Here is a 23,175-nt window from a genome sequence, read left to right as displayed (position 1 = left end):
TGCGCCTTTTAAGGGTAAGAACCAAGAAAACCTCCAAGTACTCTCAGGCCCGAGCCACGGCCTGATAAGAATGTGCCCAGTAAGTATTCTGTGTTTAGGTGGCAACCTCTGACTGCTACGTCGGATCTGTCTACCAACTCTGACGTTCACCGGAGGAAAACGTTATGCCGCACTCGTGTAGACCACATGGTTTCCCCCTATTTATAAAAGAATTCTGGTGCTTTAGCAGGTGTTTACGAGTATTTTTACTAGCGAAATATGAGTCTGCTAACATGTGATATGTACATACGTGACTAACGATAACAGTGGATTGCTTACAAAAGTAAAGGCCAATCGTCACTCCCAATTTGAAATCTCTGAAAAATTTATGAAGTGGCTAAGCTAAACTGACCCTGGCACTTGTCCACGCAGGGTCGGTAACGGTGCCAACTGTGGGAGCTCCTTTAAACAGAGACTCTGGGGGGGTTCCGATGCGCCCCCAGGCAAGATCCACCAACCGCGCATCAGAGGTCTCTTAGAAAAACACAACGTCCTGGGCAGCCACCTGGCAGAATTCAGGGCAGCAGCTTTAAGAGATGCAGCTCTCCAGGCACTTCCTTTCAGTGACCATTAAAAAAGAGACACGGACGAGTTGAGGGCAAGGTGAATAATTAACATTTTACAAACTATTGTTAAATTTTATTATCACGTTTTAGTCCCCCAAATAGCCATAAAGAAGGCATTCAAACAAGGCAAGTGGAGTCTCTTTTTCACAGACAAATAAAACTAAACAGAGTAAAAAGATGCATAAAATACTTAAGACATTCTGCCTCCAACTGCAGCCATCTTCCTGGGGCCCCTGCAGGCCCCGTCTGGGCTGTGGCTCAGAGGACACATGTGGTCCCCCGAGGGCCCTCTCTGGGCTGTGGCACAGGCGACACACACGGACCCTTACAACTCACAGCTCATCCTTCATGCCCCCATGAGCCTCTCAGCCTCTGGTCCTGTAACTCTGGGACCACGACCCAGTGTGCCCAGGACATCCAGTTTACCGTGTCATCTCGCAGTAATTACGCATCACAGTGACTCTCCGAAATGTCCCCTTTGGAGCAGTAAATTGCATGGTCCCCTCCTTTAACACAAGCCTGCGACCTCAAACTGGAGGGACGGTCTGCAGAGGCCGGCCAGCTACTCAGCTTTCGCACCTCACACCAGCCAGAACCACCGAGACGAATGTGGGCGACCCACGTCCCCTTGCCCCTCATTTCTGCCCACTGCACTGAGAACAGACCTAGTATCTCACAGAGCAGCTCCTCAGGAGATGACCGGAGAGAGGGATGGCTGCCCGCGGTCCTGGCCCCCGCCCAGCAGGCCCAGGGAGGGAGAGGAGAAGCTGGGCTATAAGGAGTCCCAGAGGCACGGAGCAGGAGACGCAGCCAGAAGCCTCGATGCACCTCCAGGGAGCCCGCCGCACACTTATTAAGGTTCTGGAGTATTTACACCTTTTACACAGCTAAGTAACCAGGCAACTCCAGAGAGGACACTCGAGACAGAACTCAAAAAGGATGAGCCAATTTCTACAGCTTACACGGGAAAAGGTTTGTTTTTTAAAGGAAAGACGCAGGTGTGACACGAGCTGTGGCAGAGAGCACTGTCCCTGTATCCATTTCTTCCCTGTGACAGAGTTGCCACTGGCCCTGTAAAGGGCCCTTCAACAGAGGAAGTCCAAATGGTCCGCAAACACGCAGAAGTGCTCCATCTCACCGGCAATCAGGGACGTTCACCCGCCAGAAGGTACAGATCAGAGAGACGGAAACCAGAAGTCCATACCTAAGGCGGGGTGGAGGGGGTGGGACACCCCAGGGCCGCGGTTCCGTGAGGACCTCGGAAGCCCATACGGACACCTCTGGCCCACCCTAGGAAGGCTTGTGCTTCTTTATCAAAAACTAGGGATCAGAATAGTCAGCAGTCTTACTCATAATCGCAAAAAAAAGCCTAAATAGCCATCATCAGTAGAATGGATAAATACGTGGTGTGGTCAAACAGTGGAATATTATGTACAGCGGTAAAATAAACTCCAACACCATGAGGAGCCTCAGATATAACACTGAACAAAAGAAAACAGACACAAAAATGCACTCTGACCGCACACATGTAACGTTAAACAAGCACGCAGCGGGCAGGCAGACCTGCAGCCCAGAGCTGCGGGACAGACGCAGGCCGGCCTGCGGGCTCCCACCCTGCGGGAGAGGGAGGCTGCCGGGCGGTTGCGGGGCCCAGCGCTCTGCGTCCTGAGCCGGATGGAAGTTGCCCAAAGTCTGCTTTGCGAGAATTCACTGAGCAGCATGCTCATGCCCTGTGACCTTCCCGTGTGTGCGATGCTTCTCAGCGACAGTTCAAATGCTCATAACCGTTCTAAAAAGTTGGATCCTGAAGAGGCAGGAGCACCATGACCTCACAGGAGGGTGTAGGAAAGCAGACGAGGGTCTCGAGATGCTAGACGGAGAAGCAGACATCTCAGCACAGTGGACAAGAATCTTCCAGAAGAACAAAAGCTGAGATGCACGGCTCACTTTAATGAAGCAGGATAGGAGTCTCTGTCTTCATAACACTCTCCATGAGATTTGACTTAGTGTGTTTACTACCTCTTTAAAATAACGGCAAAAAATTATCTATTCAAAATAAAACAAACGCTGACAGAAGTGTAACTAGAAATAATAAAGGTACAACAAATGCCAGCAACTCCTTGCCTACGAGGCTTTCCAAAGGGAGGGGTACATGCTTACACATAGTAGGGTTGTTCCCCAAACTCCTAGGGGTAAGGAGCTTCACCACCAGGAATTAAAACAGATTCCCGTCGGTGACAAGTATCAAGTTCAATTCCTGAAGAAAAAAATAAATAAAAACCAAACAGGGAACAAATTCTCCCCACTCTTGCCTCATTTGGCCCTTTCACAACACGGTCCTCACTCGCACCCCGCCCCACGTCCCTCTGTCTTGGAAACCTGCCCGACGGCCCGGGAAACACAACCTTACTTGGGACAGATGTGGACTGCTTTCCAAGCGAGCTGGAAGGGGAATTGATGATTACCGCAGAGAATAAACAGATTAATATTTTAAAGTTTGTTTCATGAATGGAAAATGCTAAGCACGCTACCCTGAGGTCAATCCCCGCACTGTCAGAGGGTTTATTATGGGAAGCAGCTTCTTATCGAGGAAGAAAATTAGGCAGAGAAAAGAATCCCACATTTTCTTCTCAGAATTTGGAAGTGAAAAGGTCAAGTAAAAATAAATACAAAGCAAACTGACTAATTTGAGCCTCTTTTCTCCCTGCGCTAGCTAATAGAGCAGAAAGTTGGAGTTAAAAATAAAACAGGTCTGAGCTTCGCGGAGAAAGGCTGGGGGGTAAAAATACACACTCGCATCTGACTTCTCGCTGAAACGTGACCGGCGAGAACCACCACAGACACTCGGCTCCTCTCAGCATCTTTGAAGGCAGAGAAATCGAGAGAGAAACCCCTCACAACGGAGCTAGAAACTCCATGTTGACAAACAACCACATACATGGAACATCTCTTGTAGAATTCCAAAGGAAAATTTCAGGAGTAAATAAGCTATTTTTGCTTAAAACCAGTTTGAGTTGGCTTTTCTATCACCTGTTGCCAAAACCACACTAAGGAAGAGGTACACCAGGACACTCGTCTGAACAGCAAACCTGAAAACAACCAAAGGTGCACCGTTAAGCTAAAAATACTAGAGTGCAGCCATTCACTCAACAAACTGCGTGGCTTCTCCATGCCAGGAGGACGCCCCAGTCTGGTGGGGGGAAGAGTGAACAATGCTGCTGATGCCATGCCAGGTGGTGGTGATGGTGCCACGTAGAAAACCAACCAGCGCCCAGAGGTGACAAGCAAGGGTGAGTCCTGCACAGCCATGAAAGCAGCTTTCCAAATGGGAAACTGCTCACGACGTTCAATGAAACAGCTCAGGACAAATCAGCGGGGCTGCATTCTTCACCTGTGTGCACACGCACACACCCACACATGCACATGCATGCACACACGCACGTGCGCACATGCAAACACATGCATGCACACACATGCACAGGGGAGGCGGCTGTGCAGACTAGTGACTCACACATCAACCCCAGAGCCCAGCGACTGGCCAGGTCCCAGCTCTGCAGCGAGAGCTGTGCCACCCTGGGCAGTTGCTTGCAGTCTCTTTGCCTCAGTTCTCGCCTCTATCAACAGCAGGAGAGCCTCAGCGACCCTCACTCCCCGTGGCTGTGCAGAAGTGAACAGAAAACAGGAATAAAGTGGTTGCAGCGACAGCGGCACCCACAACACTCAAATACCAGCCTGCGTGCACGCCTGAATGCGTGTGCACGCGTGAAGGCACCACCCGAGACAGTTACAGACGTTATCTGAGTGATCATATGACTTTTCTTTTTCTTGTTTCTATTGTCTGAATTTTCTATGATGAAGCATATGATTTTAATAAGAGAAAAAGAGGTGAGAGAAGCAATTCCACGCACAGGAACGGCAGGCGGTACGGAGCAAGTGGGCCGCGGGCACCACTCTGCCCAGGACCTGTGCGCGAAGGCTTCCATCAGGGCGCCAGCACCTTCCTGCTGCCCTCCCCTGTGCTGTCCCATCACAGCCACTTCTTTGGCAACTTTCTTTCTTTTAATTTAAATGTAAATAGCCAGGTGTGGCTGGTGGCAGGCTTTAAATGTTACTTTAATTCTTAAAGCACCTCGGGGAGGTGGTGATGGCGTCGCAGGAGTAGGGTCTCCAGGCCTCCCGGCTGTGGGGTCACTTCATAAAGAGATGTTCTCTCTCCGACCTCCACACGGCCCCCCAGATTAAACGAAGGTGAGAGCCTTACACAGAGCAGGAAGATGCCAGTCCATGAGAGCACAATACTTCTGATCAGCTTCCGACCAGCTTGTGCCAGCACAGTCTTCAAAGGACAGTGGGCCACTCGTGCCTGGGCAGCCCCGCCGTGCAGGCCTACATGGCCAGACTCAGGGCAGTCCAGCCACAGCACGGCCCAAAGCGCCACGGCCATCTCTCCAGGGCAGCCCGGGGCCATGGGGTGAGCGCCACACCAGGGAGCGTGCCCTCAGACTCACAGCCACCTTCTAAACAGTCTGCTGTCTGTAAGGGACGCGGTGGGGGAAGCATGGAGGCACGCGCTCACCCGCCAGGCCCCTACCATATCTAAACCAGGGGCTTGCTCTTATGCACAAGCATAGCCTACAGGACGGGCCGGCCGCAGTCAGCAGAGGAGGGGGCGTGTGGCAGTCAGGACACAGGGCTGAGAGGCATGGTACTCGACAGGGAGGAACATGGAACCTGGTACTTTGAGAGCAGCCAGTGAGACAGCAGGCCCCAGGGGTGGCGGGCACTGTCACACGCCCCCACCACTGACAGCCTGGTGTTGTCTCAACACGCAGGATGGCTGCTGTCCCACTGCTGAGGCCTGTGTGAGGCAAAGCTGGCCCCCCATCCAAGTGAGAACCAGGGCCTCGGGAGCGCACGGGCAGGACCCACACTGGCCCTCCTGTCCACCCGTCACCCAGAGGGTGAGCAGGTCTGGGCCTGGACGGGGCCTCAGCCCAGGACCTCTGCATTCTGCACCCCCCCACCAAGGCCCAGGAGGGCTGCAGGGGCACCAGCGCTTTGTCCACCTCACGGTTCCCTGCGCAGAAGGCACTCGGCAGAGGGAAAGACTGTGTGCTCAGGTCCACATCTGGAACCAGAACATTCGTTTCTTACTCAAAATCACAATTCAGCCTCTAACAAAAGTGCAGGAGCAGAGAACAGTCTACTGTCAGCAGAGGGCGTCTGTTGTAAGATGGCGGCCGGAGGGCCAGGCCTGTGGCTCAGGGATGAGCGTGAGGGTTGGCTGGTCTCTATCTCCTCGGCTCCACCTGACTTCTTCAGTTAAAATTCCCGAGAGGGACTCTGGCCGAGTGAGGATGACACTCAGCCACACGGGGCGCATCTTGCCACTGAAGGGCAGGCCCCGAGGGTGACCCAGCTCACCAACGGCTCGGCGGGGCCACGACCACACAGCCTGCACAGACAGCCCTGCCCTCCCACTGGACTCCCTCCTCCACCTTGGACCTCCCAGCCACACAGAGTCTGAAATCCAGGGAACACGGAGCCACCCTAAGAGCAAAGGCAGTAGCAGAAACCTCAGAAGGGAACAACCCCCAGCTGTGGGGCTGAGGCATGGGGTGTGGAGGGAAGGAGAAACAGCGTGGAGTGATCCACAGAAGCCAGCGAGGGGCTCAGAGGGCATCCCAGCAGCTTGTGCACACAGGTCCCCAGACACCCACTGACCCTGCGTGATCGGACCTCCGACCTGAGAAATCCAGGGTGGGGTCGCTGCGTTCATTACAAAGTCTGTTTCACAGCATCGCTGAGGAAGCTCAGAAATCAACATCCATAAACTTCAACACTCTCCGCAGAGCTGGAGAGGCCCCTCCGTCATTACTTAACACGTCACTGCCAACCAAGCGTGTGCAGTGGTGACAGCTTTCACAAGAGCTGTGGAGTTTCTGCCAATCTGATGTGCGAGAAATGTCCTCTCTGGGAGGTTGAAGGGCCATTTTTATATATGTGCATGCGTGTGTGTGTGTGTGTGTGTGTGCATGTTGTCTGTTTTCCTACAGGATTTTGGTTTTTTTCCTGTAATTTTTAAAATATTTATGATATGTAGCAAAGATTTTTCTTAGAATTCATCTCTCTGTCTTTTGACCTTAATAACAGGTCCCCCACTGAGCCATCAGTGAGCTGTCATTTACAAGGGGGTATCCAATTGTCCCCAGATCACTTATTAAAACGTCCATCAGGACCCAGCAGTTTGAGGTCCCACCTTAACCACAGATGAGATTTCCGTCTGCATTTGGGCTCATTCTGAGCTCCCGAGTGTGCTGGTCAGGCATCCTCACCACACCATGTGCATACAGAGCCTTTGAGATGCTTCCTGGCTGGCGGGCCATTCTTGCCTTGCTAGCCCTTTCTCTTCTGAGCTTTCTAGGTATTCGCGCATGCTTGATTTTCTATGTCAATCTCAGAATCAACAAGTCCAGCCCCAGGGGAAAAAATCAGGCTCGCTGTGCTTGTATTTCTATTGCAATCACATTAAATTTGTAAATTTACATAGAGAGAACTGCCATCTTAATGCAACATCCTAACCAAGAACGAGGCATGTCCTTCCATCTGTTCAAGGCTACTTTTGTGTCTTTCTTGGGCATTTTTAGAATTTTCTTCATCACTTAGGTTTTGAACAGTTCTTACTACATTCATTCCTAAGTACTGTATCTTTATTCTTGCTACTGTACTTGGGGCTGTCTCCTCCATAACATCTTCTAACTGGTTATTTTTGTGTATATGAATGTTATTATTGATGTTTGCATATTAATTTTGCATTTCTGCTACCTAGGCAACTTCTCTGATTATTTGAGTTGTTTTCATCACTGATTCTCTGAGGCCGTGCTCTCCCACCTCATGGCCACGGCAGATGGAGACCATCCCACCACCACAGAGAGTTCCACTGGACAGTACTGCTCCAGGGTTTTCTGGGTAAACTGGAAACAGCTCATTTTACCTCCCCTATTCCAAATTTTATGCCTTTGTTTTCTCTCGTCCTTTTCTCAGCCTGGCTGGTGGGAGCCCTAGGATCCCCTTTCTAATTTTGAAATAAACTGCGCATCTGTGTTTTGTGCGCTGTCTCCTTCCTGGCCTCCCCTGAGGTCCACAAGTCCAGCACCTACTCCTGCTGTTGGGGCGCAGACGGAGTGGGGAAGGACAAACCAGCATCCAAGATTTATTCTGACATATCCATTTCCAACAACACCTTCCTTACCCTCTGGCTCTTGTTTAAACCTTTAATAAGACTTCTTTCACAGAGAAAAACAAAATTTCCATCTAGGACAAACAGAATGACTGACATTTGTGGGTCCTGAAAAAGATGTTTTTAGACTTCTAAATGTTACTTTTTATTAGAATTTGAAATAAATAGAAGACACACTTCTGAATAGTTTGATTTCTTTAGTATTCTAATAATCACTTATCTTACAAACGACATCTTTAGCCAGGTGCAGAGTTTTCATCCACACACGAGTCCTTCATCTTGCTAATCTCTGGTGTGGTGCACCTTCCACGGGAAGGACCCTAACCTGCCACAGACAGCACTAAACACGGTTTGTAAAAGCAAAGTAGGCTAAACTTTTTTTATGTTGCTGGGAAAATTCATTTTTATTAATTTGTTGTTTTGACTAATTCCCAAGTCCCTCACTATTAGGAGAATAAGAGAAAACAAGGACAGCAAATACACCAACATCTGTGGCTCCCCAGTGCTCTCCGCGGGTTCACCATGGAGACACCCCAGGAAACTCAGTTCACGCACGGCAGTGCTCACATCCACACCCCCCTCAGTCTCCAGTTCATGTGGTTAGGACGGCTTTCGACAAATGACGATGAGCACACTTAGAACAATATGTTAGTTGACAGACTATTTGCATTTAATATAGGAGTCCAGGTAAACATTAACCATGACCACAACCCACGCTGGACACAGAGAGCTCTGTCAAATATCTCATCAGGGTTGGACCCTCAGCAGGCATCGAGGCCAAGTGGAGGAGGGAGCGCCCAGGGTTAATGCCTTGTTACAGGGTGCCATTGCAGTACAGACAAAGAAAGGAACTAATACCACGTGGAAAAGAAAGAAACAGCTTCAAAAGCTTGAAATCCCACTGCCAATAACCGAGAGTCCAAGAACAACTCTGTCAACGGGTGGAGAGGTGAAGCATCCTAAAACATGAAAGGACACCAAGGTGGCTTTGTCCCCACAGAAGGATTTCTACACCAGATTGTTGATATTCCCCCACAGTCGCTTTAGGGAACAGAGACAATAGCATCACCAGCAAAACGGACCGAAAAAGCAAAGAAGCCGATTTCAGCCAAAATTCCTAGACATGGGCACACTATAAAAAGAAAACTCCTCCAAGATCAGAAGGCCTGGACAGTGCTGAGTTTCTGAAGACCGGTGAATCACATCCTCAAGTCCCACATTTCCCCACAAGCCACGGACGTTTTCATAAAGGAGGCCAGTTCTCGAAATATACCCACTTACGTATACTCATATGAAGTGAGTTGAATAGCATAGGAACAGCACTGCGCTGGCACGCTTTTATCTGAACAACGTTCAAAATAAGTCAATACTTCCTTAGGGCTCTTATGGGGTGTCTCATTTAAAACATAATCCATTGATCGTGATCTGAGAACCGCTGAGGCTGCAAGGGAGCAGATGAGTGGCCAGTCAGGAGCAGCTGAAGAAAGCAGAGAAACCAGACCTTCCATCTCTTTTACCATACTTAAAAGGCCAAAATGAAACCAAATGCTCCTCTAAAAAATCACAAATGACACAGTTGAATATTAAAAATGCAAAGGATCTGGCCTGGCCCTGTGGCCGAGTGGTTAAAGTTCCGCGCTCAGCTTTGGCAGCCTGGGTTTGTGGGTTCAGATCCCAGGGGCAGACCTACTCTGCTCACCAGCCAGCAATGTCCCACATACAAAAAAACAGAGGAAGACTGGCTCAGATATTAGCTCAGGGCTAATCTTCCTTAGCAAAAAAAAAAAAAAAATTAAATAAAAAAATTAAAATGCAAAGGATGCATCTAAAACATAACAGAAAAATCTCTTCGGAAGTAAACCCCACAACCGCACATCACCTCACTTCATCTTCACACTAACACCTCCAGTCCTGGTCACCCCCCACCCTCCCTCATGTCTCCAAGTGGTAGTCGGGCTGGTCCCCACCCTGACCCCAGCTGTGCCTCCACTGCTCCAATCTTTCCTCTTCTCTCTGAAATCTCTCTCCGCCCCAGGGGCCCTGAGGCAAATGGGTACAGTGGGCACCTCTCCTTGGCCCTGCTCCCTTGTGCCCGAGCTGCACAAGGCGACTCCAGAACCCAGCTTACAACACCCGCACGGCACCAACTCTCCACCACCATACTCACACACGTGTATCCCATTAAACCCAAACCAAATGCATCCCCAGCGCCACCTCCTCTTGGCTGGATGCAAAGATGCCAAGGTCTCCGGCACAGGAGACGGGTGAGGGGGGAAGCGAGAGGAAGGAGCCGGCACAGCCCTGAACAACTGATGTTAAAGACCTCACTGTGGAAAAATGTCTAAATGCTGTCACCTGGTGAAGACAGTGCCCAGCAGGGACTCCTGCAGGTGAAGCTCCTAGAGACCCAAGTCACTAAGACCCCCGCCTCGCCCAGGAGCTCTCACTGGCAACATGACCCTTTCCTGCTGAGCGACTTTGTGCTGGCAAAACCACAGGACCTGCTGTTTAGGGTAACAAAGCAAGCTGATGAATGACCCAGGAAACCAGGGGGACAATGAACACGAAAGTCAGATGATACGTACTGAGGGCAGAGGGTGAGGACACAAAAGGAGCTTCTACAGCATCACTAGCGTTTTAAAAACACTATGTTTTTAAATAGACTCTGTTTTTCAGAACCATTTTAAAGAAAAACTGAGATGACAGTACAGATTTTCCACACATCCACACCCAGATCCCCCGTTATTAACATCCTACATTAGTAGGGTACACTTGTTACAATTAACGAAGCAACGTTAACGCATTATTATTAACTAAACTAATAAGCTATGTTTTATTCAGATTGCCTCGGTTTTTCCTAATGTCCTTTTCTGTCGGGGACTCCATGCAGGACTTTACATGACATTCAGTCATCACGTCCCCTCCGCTCGCCCCTGGGCTGTGACAGTGTCTCAGACTTTTCTTGCTTTTGATGACTGTGACAGTTTTGGGAGCACTAGTCAGGCATTTTTGGGGTGCCCCTCAGTTAGGATTTGTATGATGGTTTCTCCTGGTGGGACTGGGGTCGTGGGTGGTGGGAGGAAGACCACAGAGGTGAGGTGCCCTCTCACCACCTCACACCCAGGGGGCGTGCCGTCCACGTGGCCTGTCACCGTGGGTGTGGGCGTGACCCTTGGCGGAGGGGCGTCTGTCAGGTGTCTCCACTCGACATCCCTCCGTCCCCCCACTGTCCTCTGTGGGAGGAGGCGCCCGCACAGCCCACCCCTAGGGAGAGCGCAGGCGGGCTCCCTCCCTGAGGACGGAGGAGCCACGTAAGCCATCTGCACCCTCCTCAGAGATGGACTCTTCCCCCGTTTACTCACCAGTCATTACGTCAGCCAGACTCCTGGACATTCTCTCACCCTTAGGGCCATAACCCAGCACGACGTTACTCTGGTGCTGAAACTGCTCCGGCTCCGGCCCCTGGGACCTCTCGGGCCAGCTCCTGGGTCCCTCTGATGCACCCCACCCATGGGGTGTGGTTTGAGCACCTCCTTCCTTCCTGGCACAACCAGGTGCTCAGGCTCAGCTTGGCTCATCCTCACCATCCAGGCTCATCGTGGGCATTTCCTGGCGGGTCCTGGAAAAACGCCTCACTCTTTATTTTTTATGTGTTCCTATATGGAGCATGCAGTTACACGTTTGAAAAATATACTTGTGGTAGACAGCTAGTTTTGCCTACCCTGAATCCACCCTCCTCCTTCTGCTAACAGCACCCCAAATCTGTTTCGAGGAGATGGACTTGTCCCATTGGGTACTGACTGGGTGGTCCTGTGGGAAGAGCTGCCTGCAGGGAGCCAGATGGGGGATGGGGGAGGAAGCCCAAACTCTTCATCTTAAACTGCTGGCACAATAATTTCCAAGGATATGTGTTACTTCCATAATTTAAAAATATGTAAAATGTTTCAAACCCTCATGTTGATAACAAGTAGAGACCAAGTCCGAGGAAGAAAAATAACACGAACACAACTCCGACTTAGAATAAAAATAAACACGAAGCCCGCTTGGGAAGAAACACGTCTGCAAAGGTATGGACACTATGTGACTACTCATCTGCCCTCATACAAGTCTAAGTTGCTCTTTTTTCCCATTGAATAATCAGGAAAGACTCCGGTTTGCTAACATAACAGGCATTCAAAATATTCAAGTGTTTGCGTATTGGGCATGCAGTCTTTGGAAATTTTCACACACGTTCTGCTTGGGGAGAAAACTTCCAGAGCTCTGGAGATGGAGAAGTTCATGATAACTTCCAAAAGCAAAAGGGTCCCCGATTTACTTGAGAAAAACGCTTTCCTTTACACCCGAGCCCAGGAAGTAAATGTTACATGTCCGCATAACCTTGGAGAAGCATTAACCAAAAAACGGTTCAGTTCCGTCACAGGAATACTTCAGAAAAAAGTATCACAATCCATCACAGGTACACTTCAGAAAAAGGTATCATAATTTCAAGGTTTTTAAAATAAAAACCATGTCATAAAATTGTCCCATTCGCAGCAACATGGGTGGACCTTGAGGGTATGATGCTGAGCGAAATAAGCCAGGCAGAGAGAGACAAACACAGATGCTTTCACTCAAATGTGGAAGATAAGCAAACACAGGGACAAAGAGAACAATTTAGTGGTTACGAGGGGGGAGGGGGTGGGGGGTGGGCACAAGAGTTGAAGGGGCGCATTTATATGGGGACTGAAATTTCACAATGTTATAAACTATTGTGACCTCCGTGTCACACTTCAGGAGGTAAGGTTTTCCGATGTCCCCTAAAACAACAACCTGAGCACCTGCGGACGGGCGGGAACTGCCGCCGGCGTCTCGCGGGCGCGGAGTCCCAGGGAGCGACATGGAGCCGCGGGCGGCGCGCGGGGCGCAGCGCGGACAGGTGCGCACGGCCGGCCCTGGGGCGCGGGGCGCGGGGCGGCCCCCAACCGTTAACAGCCGCCGGCGGGGGTCAGCGGAGCGGAGCCGCCCGGACGTCTCCAGACAGGACCCCGAGAGGACTCCGCAGGGCAGGCTCGCCAGACGCCGGCCCCCAGGAGGGACGCGCCCGAGCGCACAGCCATGGCGGCCCGAGCCGCGCCGGCGCTGCTGCTGCTGCTGCCCCTGCTCCTGCTCCTGCTCCTGCCCGCGCAGACCCGCACGGAGCCCGCGGACTCGGCGCCCACGGCCACCCCGCCCACCCCGGCCCCGGGAGGGAGCTCGTCGGCGAGCCGGCCCCCGCCCGGCACCGAGCTCAAAGGCCGCGGCCCGCGCCCCGCGCCCGGCCCGCTCGCCCTGCTGGCCCCGCTCGCCCCGCTCGCCCTGCGGCTGGGCCTCGGGTAGGAGCGCCCGCCGCACGTCCCGGCCTGCCCAGAGTGGACACAGCGCGCGGCGGCTCGCCAGCCTCCACTCCTGGACTTCACTGATGGAAACGGATCCAGAAAACCGAGAATCCCACCGCGACTGGTTTGCAGCACGTGGATGCGAAGGTCACACACTTCCTGCGATTCCACAAACAGACTGAAAGATGAGCCATCACAACGAGTTCAAGATGGGGCTTCCGAACTTTGGGTACCCACAACCCTACCCTGGGAATCAAAAGATACTTTATCTCTACTTTGGTTCATTAAATTTTTAAAGTCTAAAAGTGACTGGGTGGTGTGCCAAGTGTCCCTCTGTTTTGTGGGAAGTGGGCAGCAGCCCGGCCTCCCACCAGCCCCAGCTCGTCAGGCTGGCAGTTCTCCTGGGAGCTGGTGGCTGCATTTGACTTGGGGACAGAAGTGACAGGGGCCAGCGCCGTGATGGCTCATCCCCAGACCCAGGTCCAGTGAGTACACGCAGCTGTGCGCTCCCCTTTCCTCACACGCTCAACACGGGAGATTACACTCCAAAGAGTCTAAGACCTTCAAATGCTGTTTTATTTCTGCATATGTTGAATAGAATTTACAATTTAAAGGTAACTTTTTTAAACGTTTTTAAATCTTGAACATAAGATTTGGGGAAAAAGGTTAATCAAGTATTTGGAAAGGGGAGATGAGCAGCTCGCTTGAATTAAGTTCACACAAGCTTTATGCTATTTTTATTCAAGTGTTTTCACCTTTAAAAATCCACATTTGGACGACTTCCTATCCATGTTTGTAGACAGTACCCGGGACGAAGCCTAAAGTAGCTTCTGGAAGGTAAATCCAACACAAGCAACAGCACACTGACACGCTCTCTGAACTCAGGCTCACAGCCACACGAGGACGCCCCAGTGTCGAGCAGGCTTCGGGGCCTCGTAACCAGACACGCCAGCCTCAGAGAACATTCCAGAAACACCAGATCCGATCCTGAGAACCAGAACGGCGTGTGTGAACACACACCGAGCGTGTTCTGGGCTGTACACTGTGTTAGTCATTATGCTTCTATTTACATAAGATAAGACAGTGCTGATTTGCACTTAACATAAATGGCAAATTATTTCTTTAAAGGCTCACAGAGCAATCTAAAGAAAAAAAATCCTAATTTAACAGCTAGGTTTTACTCTATGTGTTAAAGGATGACCCACCGTAGCTTTATTTGACATAAAATAATAATGAAAATGCTGCTCTCCCACTAGAAATTAGCCTTTCTTGGTCTAATTTCTACCACCCATCTCTCAAGGAGCAACGTTGAATTAATGACCCTTAAGAGAAGACACCTAATTCCTGTTAGATGCTCCAAGGCTTAGCTTCAATCGCAAGCATCTCGCAGATTTCACTGCTAAAGCTTGAGAAGCGTTTCCGCCTCCCCCGCCCACTGGTGCAGTGACACAAGTGTTTGTCTTGTTGGCTGCAGCTACGTCCCCATATTGGGGATCAACCATTTCCGCTCTACAGGGAAGACGCCCCGTCTGGCCCATCAGCCTGAAATACTGAGAATCCCCTAGCTGTGCCTCCACTTGCAAGGCAAGGGGACCAGCCCCTGCCTTCCTGAGCACGCCCCTTGACGAGCCCTGCCAGGCGCCAGGCCAGCTCTCACCCAGCACTTGCTGTCCACAGACGTTGTCACAGACGCTTCCCATCATCATTCAGTCTCATGGTAGTAGGATATCAGCATCCTTATTTTTCAGATGGGGAAACTGAGGCCCAGAAGGTTAAATAACACATCAAGTTCACACAGCTCGTAAGAGGCAGGGTCAGGATGACTCAAACCCAACAGTCTGGTTCTGGAAACCAGACAAATCATGTCCCTCAGCTGCCTCTCAAATGAAAACTGGAGGACACCTCCACAGACAGGCAGGTCAGGACCATCACAGAGACAGGGCAGTCACCTGATGGAGAGCAGCAGAGGGAAGGCCAAGAGGTGGGAACAAGAGAAGCACGTGTCAGAGCTGAGGGCGGGGCTGGACCCAAGCAGACAGGAGAGTGGTCAGAGGGAGGAGGCAGTGCGCCTGGGGCAGACAGGGACAGAGTGGTCAGAGGGAGGAGGCAGTGGGCCTGGGGCTGACAAGGGGAGAGTGGTCAGAGGGAGGAGGCAGTGGGCCTGGGGCAGACAGGGACAGAGGGACAGAGGGAGACTGGAGACAGGTGGCAGCCAGGTCAGCCAGGGCGTTGGTGGCTAAGAAGTAAGTTACAGCTTTACTGCAGACACAAAAGTAGGCCACCAAGCCCAGGGGTAAGACAATGAGCTCTGGCCGCTGTGTGGGGGGCACTGAGATCACTAGGGGAGATCAGGGCCCAGTTAGGAGGCTCCTGTCAAAGCCAAAGGAGAGACGGTGGTGGCCTGAGGCCGCTGGGCAGGAGGCCACATGGAGAAGCAGCATCCTGGGCGGAGGATCGACACAGGGACAGCAGGCCCAAACTGTGCTGGGGATCGATGTGACAGCGAGGGGTCTAGGAGGACTGCCAGGTTTCTAGCAACGGGGGGGGTGTTGGTGACATTCACCTTGAGGAAAAGGGTAGGGAATTCAGGAAAAGGACATGGCCGGTTTTGGATGTTCAGTTTTGGAGCCTGTGAGATGCCATCCTGGAGAGGGAGGGGCGCCACGCCACCTGGCAGCCCGGGGCCCAGGCCCCACAGGGAGCTGAGACAGAAAAGCGAAGCGAGTGACCAGCCCAGCTGCCTACACGTCCACATCGGCACGTCCAAGGCAGGCCTGTCTGCGCCGCCTCTGTGCACCTGCCACCAAAGCCAGTCCCCTGCAAGCTCCGCCGGGCAAAGGCTCCACCTTCCATCCCGCTGCGCCCACCAAACCCCTGCACCACCCCAAACGCATGCGCCCTGATCCTACTCTAACCCATCACCGCTCGCCTGACAGCGGACTCCCCGCCCCCACTCGCACCTGTTCTCCAGCGGGCACCACAGAGGACCTTCCAAACCACAACTCTGGGGTCAGACCCCCACCCGCTGGCCGTCCCATTCCCAGGATGGGACTCAATTACCTGCCGGGCCCACAGGCCCTTCTCTGGCTCCCCCATCTGCATACTAGACCGCTAGCCAAGCTCAGAAGTTCGCCCTAGCTCTCCCAGCAAAGCGTTGCTCTTTTGTTCTCAGTCAACAAAAGAAGGTATTGTGAGCACCTCCCAGTGGAAAATACTCCGTAAGGGGTGAAGGGGCCCGCACCCCACTCTTCCTGACCCCCAGGCACTGCTGAGAAGGTGGGGAAACCCCTACCCACAGCTAGCTCGCTGCCAAGAACTCTGGGGAAAGAGGGGAACGTGGAGAGACCACCACGTGGGAGCACCACGGAGGAGCGAGGCTCCTCCCAGACCCCAGACGGGCCTCCGCAGGCTTGCCCAGCTCTCACGGTCTGCTCTGGGTATGACCCTGGGTGGGGTTTCTCTCCAGCGTAATCGACGTCAGAAGCCATGAAAGAGGCTGCAAGGAAGTGGGTGACTACATCTGCAGTTCTTTCCGGAGGCTGGCTCACCAGAAGGAACTCCCGGGGGCCGTGCACGGAGGGCCAGCGCTCCACTGCCTCTGGGGGGGGTTGGTGAGGATGCCGTGGCAGCCACCCCCAGGGCAGAGATGGGCGGGCCCGCATTCCTGATGCAGCCCAGCCCTTAGACTGCCCTGCTCCTGAGGTCCTCCAAGAGATACAGCAAAACCCACCAGGGGTGGTGGGAAGGTGAGGGGGGCACACATTCCTGCTCCTCTCGTGCCCTGGAGAGAATCCAGCTCATTCACTCTTCCCTTCAGAGGGGGCTTGGGTCAGTTACTGATGCATCTGGAGGAAGGCCTGGCCTGCCTCTCCAGCCTCTGCTCGCTCCTCACCCTTGGCGCACACTGGGCCCACCCACAGCACCGTGTACTCAGGTCACTGAATGGAAGGGGCTTGTCCCAGCTGAGGGCACCCCGCACTTGTCCCCAGCCATGCTGGTCACCAGGTGGGTAAAGCTGTCTAACCTGAGATAAAAGATGAGCAAGCCCACCTGGCCACAGACACTCCATTCTCCAATGGTCTTACATAACACAGAGCGCGCATCTGGTCTCCACTCACCTGTCTGAGGGGTGTGTTCACTCCCAACTGGTCCAGAGCTTGAGACGGTAAGAAATGGGTGCTAAACACAGAACCCCAACACTGTCAAAGCCTGCAGCAGCCAGGCACCAGGGCTCCTGCTGACATGGCCGTGGGGGCCCGACTTGGCCACTGCCCACAATCCATTTCACCCCTGCCTCACAGAGCACACACTCTGCCCCAGGCGTCCCGGGGACCAGAGGCGGTGTGGACACTCCCCCGGCCCAGGAGACGGAAGCTGGGGTTTCCTGAAGTGCCTTCCTGGTGGAGACAACGCCCCTTCCTGCTTCCCCTCCTTTCTGCTGGAGTCAGAACAGCCACCATGAGACCCGAGGAGCCCAGCACGAGGATGACATAGCAGAGTGCAGAGACGAAAGGGTGCAGCACCACAGCCCCGGCCCCAGACCGCCCACCTCTCGGTGCAAGGGGCCAAGGAGGTGACAGCCACACCAGCCTGTTCTCTGCTACATGCTGCCAGACCAGCCCGACCCAGAGAAGGCCTGAGCACAGGGACTGTGAACGGCCCGCCACAGACCTGGAGCCGCCGCCGTGAGCAGGGCCAGGGCAGAGGCACAGACACCACACATGCAGACAGACAAACAGGGCCATCTCGAGTGCCCACAGAACAGGGGCACGTGGACAAGAACGACACGGGGGGAGCCCAGGGAGAGACAGCCTCCCCAGGCAGACGGCATTTGAGCTGATGGCTCAACAACGAGCAGGCGGCAGCCTTATGAACACCTGGAGGACATCCATCCCCACGGGAGGAAGAGACGCTCGGGCCGTGAGGTGGGGCCGGGTTAGTACAGAGCAGCGAACACGGAGAACAGAGAGAAACAGCCAGGGAGTAGCCTGTGAGCGTTCTCCCAGGGGGAACTCACTGCCCCCTGTGATGGGAAGTCACTGGAAGGGGTCCAGCAGAGGCTGCCTGATGGGATGTGCCCCTAGCAAGACGCCCGCAGGGACTATATGCAGGCAGGCTGCACGGGAGCAAGTCTGGACCCAGAAAGGCCAATGAGGAGCTCCGTGGCTTAGAGTGGGGTCCTAGAGGGAAAAGAGGAAACAGGTGTGGGAGGAGGAGCTGGCAGGCCTCACGGAGACGCTGGAGAGAGGGTGACAGGAGGAATGAGAATGGCGGCAGGCCACTCCAGGAGGCAGGGACAGCCACAGGATGGCGGGGGACAGCGAATGCAGCTGCGGGCAGACGCGTCCTGCAACACCTCCAGAGCTGAGGGCAGGGGCTGGGGCTGAGGAGGAGCGGCTGAGAGGCATCGGCACCCAGAGCGGGCTGGAGCCTGGCCCTCGGGCTGAAGGCAGGCGGGGTGGGGAGGAGGCGGAAATCGGGTTGGCAGGCTCAGTTCTGTCAGATGCTGCTCAGGGCTGAGCAAGACGGGGACAAGACAGTGGCCACTGCCCTTGACAAAGACAGATCACTAGTGTCACCTGGAAGAGCCATTTCAGAGGGACGGTGGGGCCGAAACCCGACCAGAACAGCTGAGGAGGTGGTGACAGTGGGGACAGGAGTCCAAGCTGGGAGACTGCAGGGCACCACCCGCCTTCTCATGGACCGTGCTGCCACCCTAGGTCAAGGTCCGGGGTCAGCTCCGGGCGTCCTCATTCTCCATGAGTGTACGTGATCACTGATACACACAGGTCTGTGCCAGCAGGCACTTCCAGGACAGCAAGGTCCATTCTCACCTGCTTTCACCCTCTCCCCACCCAGCGCCTGTCCCAGAGCCCCACATGCACTGGACACTCAGGAGACCAGCTGGGAGGGAGGGAGGCAAGCAGAGCAGTGTGAACAGGCGGCCCACCAGGAGGGCATCCCGAGGGCCCCGTGAGTTCCCATGGGCACAGGGCGGAGACAGGGCCCACAGATGGGGAGCCGAGACGTGAACAGACAGGAGCACCGGGGTGCTGCTCCTCTGTGCACAGAGGGCGTGTCCCGACAGGCGACTGCACCAACACCCAGGCAGCAATGCGTGGGCCTGATGGTGGTGGGGCCAAAACATCAAAAACACATTTTCCCCCAAATCCCTATATTCAAAATGCTTCTGGAGGTTTCTCAACAAATCATTTGATGTGATTTATTTCTCAAAAGACCCTCACTTTTTAAACACAAAATCACCGGAAACCCATCTTATGAAAGAGAACATTTTCCATTAATTAACATCAAGAAACCACCTCTAGAAATTCTAGGAATAAACAGGTTACAATCATGTAGAGCCATACAAATAACCAGATGAGTCACGAGTTGAGAAGATGACTAACAAATCACCAGTAAAAATGAATGCCCCCTTCGGGAAGTTACTGAATTCGATTTTATCAAGCATTTTCTGGGCGCCCACAGAGCTGCGGCTATGCAGGGACACGAAGCCCAATGCTAAGGTGCCTGTAACAGGGCAAATAAGAGACATATGCCCACAACTAGAGCCAGGAGGACACACAGCAATCAAGTCCTGGACTGTAATTTTAAAATCCAGGAGGCCTTGCGAGGCAGCAGCCTCCCCCTGGGCTTCCTTGCCCCATCCGAGTCCTTGGGGCTGCAGCAGACCCGTCCCACCACACCCCCAGATCCAGCCTGTACCTCCTCCAGGCCCCACCTACGAGGGCCTCTTCCCAAGAGAAGAGTGCAGTGAAGGATGTGAGTCAAGGTTCTCCCAGACACCGCTGTTACGCACAAGAACAGACTCCAGCCACGGATCAAGAACACCCTGAACCCTCGCACGCAGGACAGACCCAGCTCCAGAACTGCAGAGGAAAATGCAAGAGGCAGCAGGGAAACGCCAGAAACACCAGAAGCGTGGCTCTGAGGGCTCAGCACCCACAGGGGCCCGCCTCTCTCTTCCGGTCGCCAGGGATGTCCGAGGGGGGCTTCTGGAAAGCTGCCAAGGGCAGTGGACAGCAGACCTGCAAGAGCCAGAGCTGGTGCACGGGGCCTGGAACCGCCACAGGGCTCCTGCAGCCCAGCTCCAGCTCCAGTCCCAGCCACACTCTCCCACCAGAGGCTCAGAGCCGCTTCGGAAGTGCTGCGGAGAGCCAGGAGGAGCCCAGCAGCCGCTCAGCACCTCAGTGCCCCCCTAGCCGTGGCCCAAGCCAGGTTCCTGGGTGGCCCGAGCCCCATGAAGGTGGGCGTGCGGCCCCCGCAGTGTGGCAGTGGCCGCACTGCTTCCTTCCCTGAGACGTAGCTCAACTCAGAGCCTCGATTTCCTGGTTTTCATTGTGCCTGCTGTGTACATATGGGGGACGGTGGGGGCGGGAACGTGAGACTCAGCAAACGGGCTTCCACAGCTTGTAACGGCGCACCTTGTCAGCCCTAGAAAACGGGATGAAGATTTCCTCCTCAGCCTCAGAAAATGAGATGTGACGCTAGTTCTGGTGTCCTTAGGATCTATCTTCAACAGAAAGAAGTAAAAAATACAAACACTCGTGAGAATGAGTTAATCCTGTTTTATAGGACTGGGAGGGTGTACTTATTAGAACACTTTTTAAAATAATTATTCAGGTCAAGAGCTACATTTAAGCTCCTAAGAGTTCACAGACTTCCTCCACCTCATCTGCTCTGTGTTTCGGGACAATCCCTAATTTGTCCATTATTTTAATATCTATAGGAAGATGTCTTTCCTATTTTGTCATACCATTAGTATCAGTCTGACTTAAAAACTTAAGTACAGAGAAAGAAGATATATCCTTTTTTTTTTTAAATCCAATAGGAACACAACAATGGAAAAATTACTTTTAACGAGGGCTCCTGAAGTCTGATCCTAACCTTTAAAAGTAATCTATGAGGAGTCACCTCTCAGATTAAGACTTGATCCCCATAACCCTTACTTCCAAAGATGAGGTTCCAAGGTGTAACAAAAAAAACAGAGAATATGTATTCCCATGAAAACTGTCTTCTTTGATGTCCGTTTTTTAAATCTCTCTCTTCAGCCAGCTACAATGTGGTCAAAGGAGTAAGGAGGGCCCGCTCCATCATTCATTCCTGAGAGGTCAGAGAGAGACACAGTCACCTGACAAACAGAAGGGCCTGAGTGAGGTTTCTCTCCATCCTCGACAGAGAGGCCGGCAGGTGGAGAAAGGTGTCGAGCAGGATCGGGGTAAGCAAAGGGAAGCTGTTGCTGGCTTTGGATCACAGCTGAGAACCAGGCCCAGCAGCAGAGTGACCTGTCCTTCCAGAAGATCCCTCTCTGCAGATGGGATGCTGGAGGGCCGAGAGCCAAGAGCCACCCAGACTATTCACACTTCTGTTCCCCAACACCCTCCCGGACGGATGAAGAAAGTTGATCTCTAAGGTCTCTTAAATTGTCTGAATAAATAAATAGAACTATTTTCTCCTATCAAAATAAAATACTGACTTTTAAAGGAAAGACAAATTAATTTTGCAAAGGATTGAAAAAGCAGAATCCGAGTCAGACCTGCAGGAAGACGAGCAGGGGGCTGTCTGAGGTCCACCAGCCTGCATGCACGTTTCCTAGCCCACCCACCACAATGGCCAGACAGGACCATGGTCCTCCCGCTCCTCCTCCCTCAGGAGACCCGCCACTCCCCCTGGACCGTGGCCACAGGAGAATGGACCTGAGCGCCCACCTCCTCCACGCCAGCTGATCCCGAAGCATGCAGCAAATGCGTAGCAATGCTGTGGGTGCTCGGGGACCAGGCTCCCACCACCCCTCGGAGCCAGCAAGCTGCCAAAAGGCACAGCCCCACATACCCTAAGGCCCTCAGGAGCTGGACAGGGGCCACACTGGTGAATAAACCCTGCCGACAGCCAGGACTGCAGCAGAAGACTGCAGGCTCGTCCACGGCTCTCCCCAGATGACAGCCCACATATCACAGGGCTGTCGCTGCCCCCAACGTCTCCAACTGCTCTACTGTCACAGCCCTTTCAAAACATTAACCTTTCCTGATGTAAAAACCACTAGATTCAATTCCTTTGCCTTTTCTTTGTAAGAATTTAGTAAAAGCAGAAATAACTATATAAGTAGTTAAGCTAAACATCGACCAGTACCGAAGCAGGAAATTTCAAAATTGAAGCTGTAGAAGAAATTGGATTAATTTAGGGTTGATTTAAGATAATACCAGGAGCAAAGACAAGTGGATGTCTCAGTAAGAAGAAAATTGGCAAGGACAGTCAAATTGAAAAAATACACAACTGAAAGACAGATCAGAACCTGTGCTCCAGGCAGGAAGGGACTGAGTCATTCCATCCACTGCTAGACCTCTGGCGTCCACAGTGCCTGACACACCACAGGCGCTAAAAAGCACTTATCAAGTGAATGCATAAATACATGAATGAAAACAGGCTTAATTTATACTAAGAAAGATGAAGATCTACACAAATATAAGATGCTAGCAACTCCTCAGCTTTTAAAAAGTTCCATCACAGAACCTGCCTTGTTCCTCTAATAGAGTTCGTGCCACAATGGTAATCACGGGTCAGATGCTCCATTCGTCAATAAAAATCACTACCGGCCCTCTATCTCACTCTCTAAAAAGGAGGTGGCTGAGGTATTTTTTAGGGGGGAAATGCAGAATGTAAATGCACAGAAAACAAGAATGACTTGAAAAATAAATAAGCCTTCAAGCCAGGAGCAAGGACACAACGGGGACTGAGGTCAGACTACTGTCACCCTGGGGAGGAGGGGAGTGCTCACTTGGACAGGCACGAGGCAGCCCAGGCATGGACATCAGAGATGGCCACGTGAGTGCACACAGGTCACCAGGCTGCACACCAGGTTCCAGTGGTGACCAGTGCCAGCTCGTACCAGCTCATGAGAGAGGAATGGTACATTTTCAGGAATTTTGTGAACCAGCTGACAGCTCACTGGTAGCATGAA

General features: G+C 52.7%; 1 protein-coding gene across 6 annotated transcripts in view; it reads right to left on the bottom strand.

The window, feature by feature from the left end:
• Nucleotides 1-23,175, bottom strand: part of ADARB1 (adenosine deaminase RNA specific B1) — a 137,177-nt gene that overhangs the window by 98,049 nt on the left and 15,953 nt on the right. For 2 of the 6 annotated variants that reach the window (XM_014736437.3, XM_070252466.1), the window contains exon 1: nucleotides 17,318-17,544. The exons of the other annotated variants lie outside the window; for them this stretch is intronic. The gene's annotated coding sequence lies outside the window, so the exon portion shown is untranslated. Of the gene's footprint in view, nucleotides 1-17,317; nucleotides 17,545-23,175 lie in introns of those variants that run through there. 6 annotated transcript variants of the gene reach the window in all.

The sequence above is a fragment of the Equus caballus genome, chromosome 26 (genome assembly GCF_041296265.1).
Source record: "Equus caballus isolate H_3958 breed thoroughbred chromosome 26, TB-T2T, whole genome shotgun sequence".
Taxonomy (NCBI): domain Eukaryota; kingdom Metazoa; phylum Chordata; class Mammalia; order Perissodactyla; family Equidae; genus Equus; species Equus caballus.
This window is presented reverse-complemented; position numbering and strand designations above follow the sequence as displayed.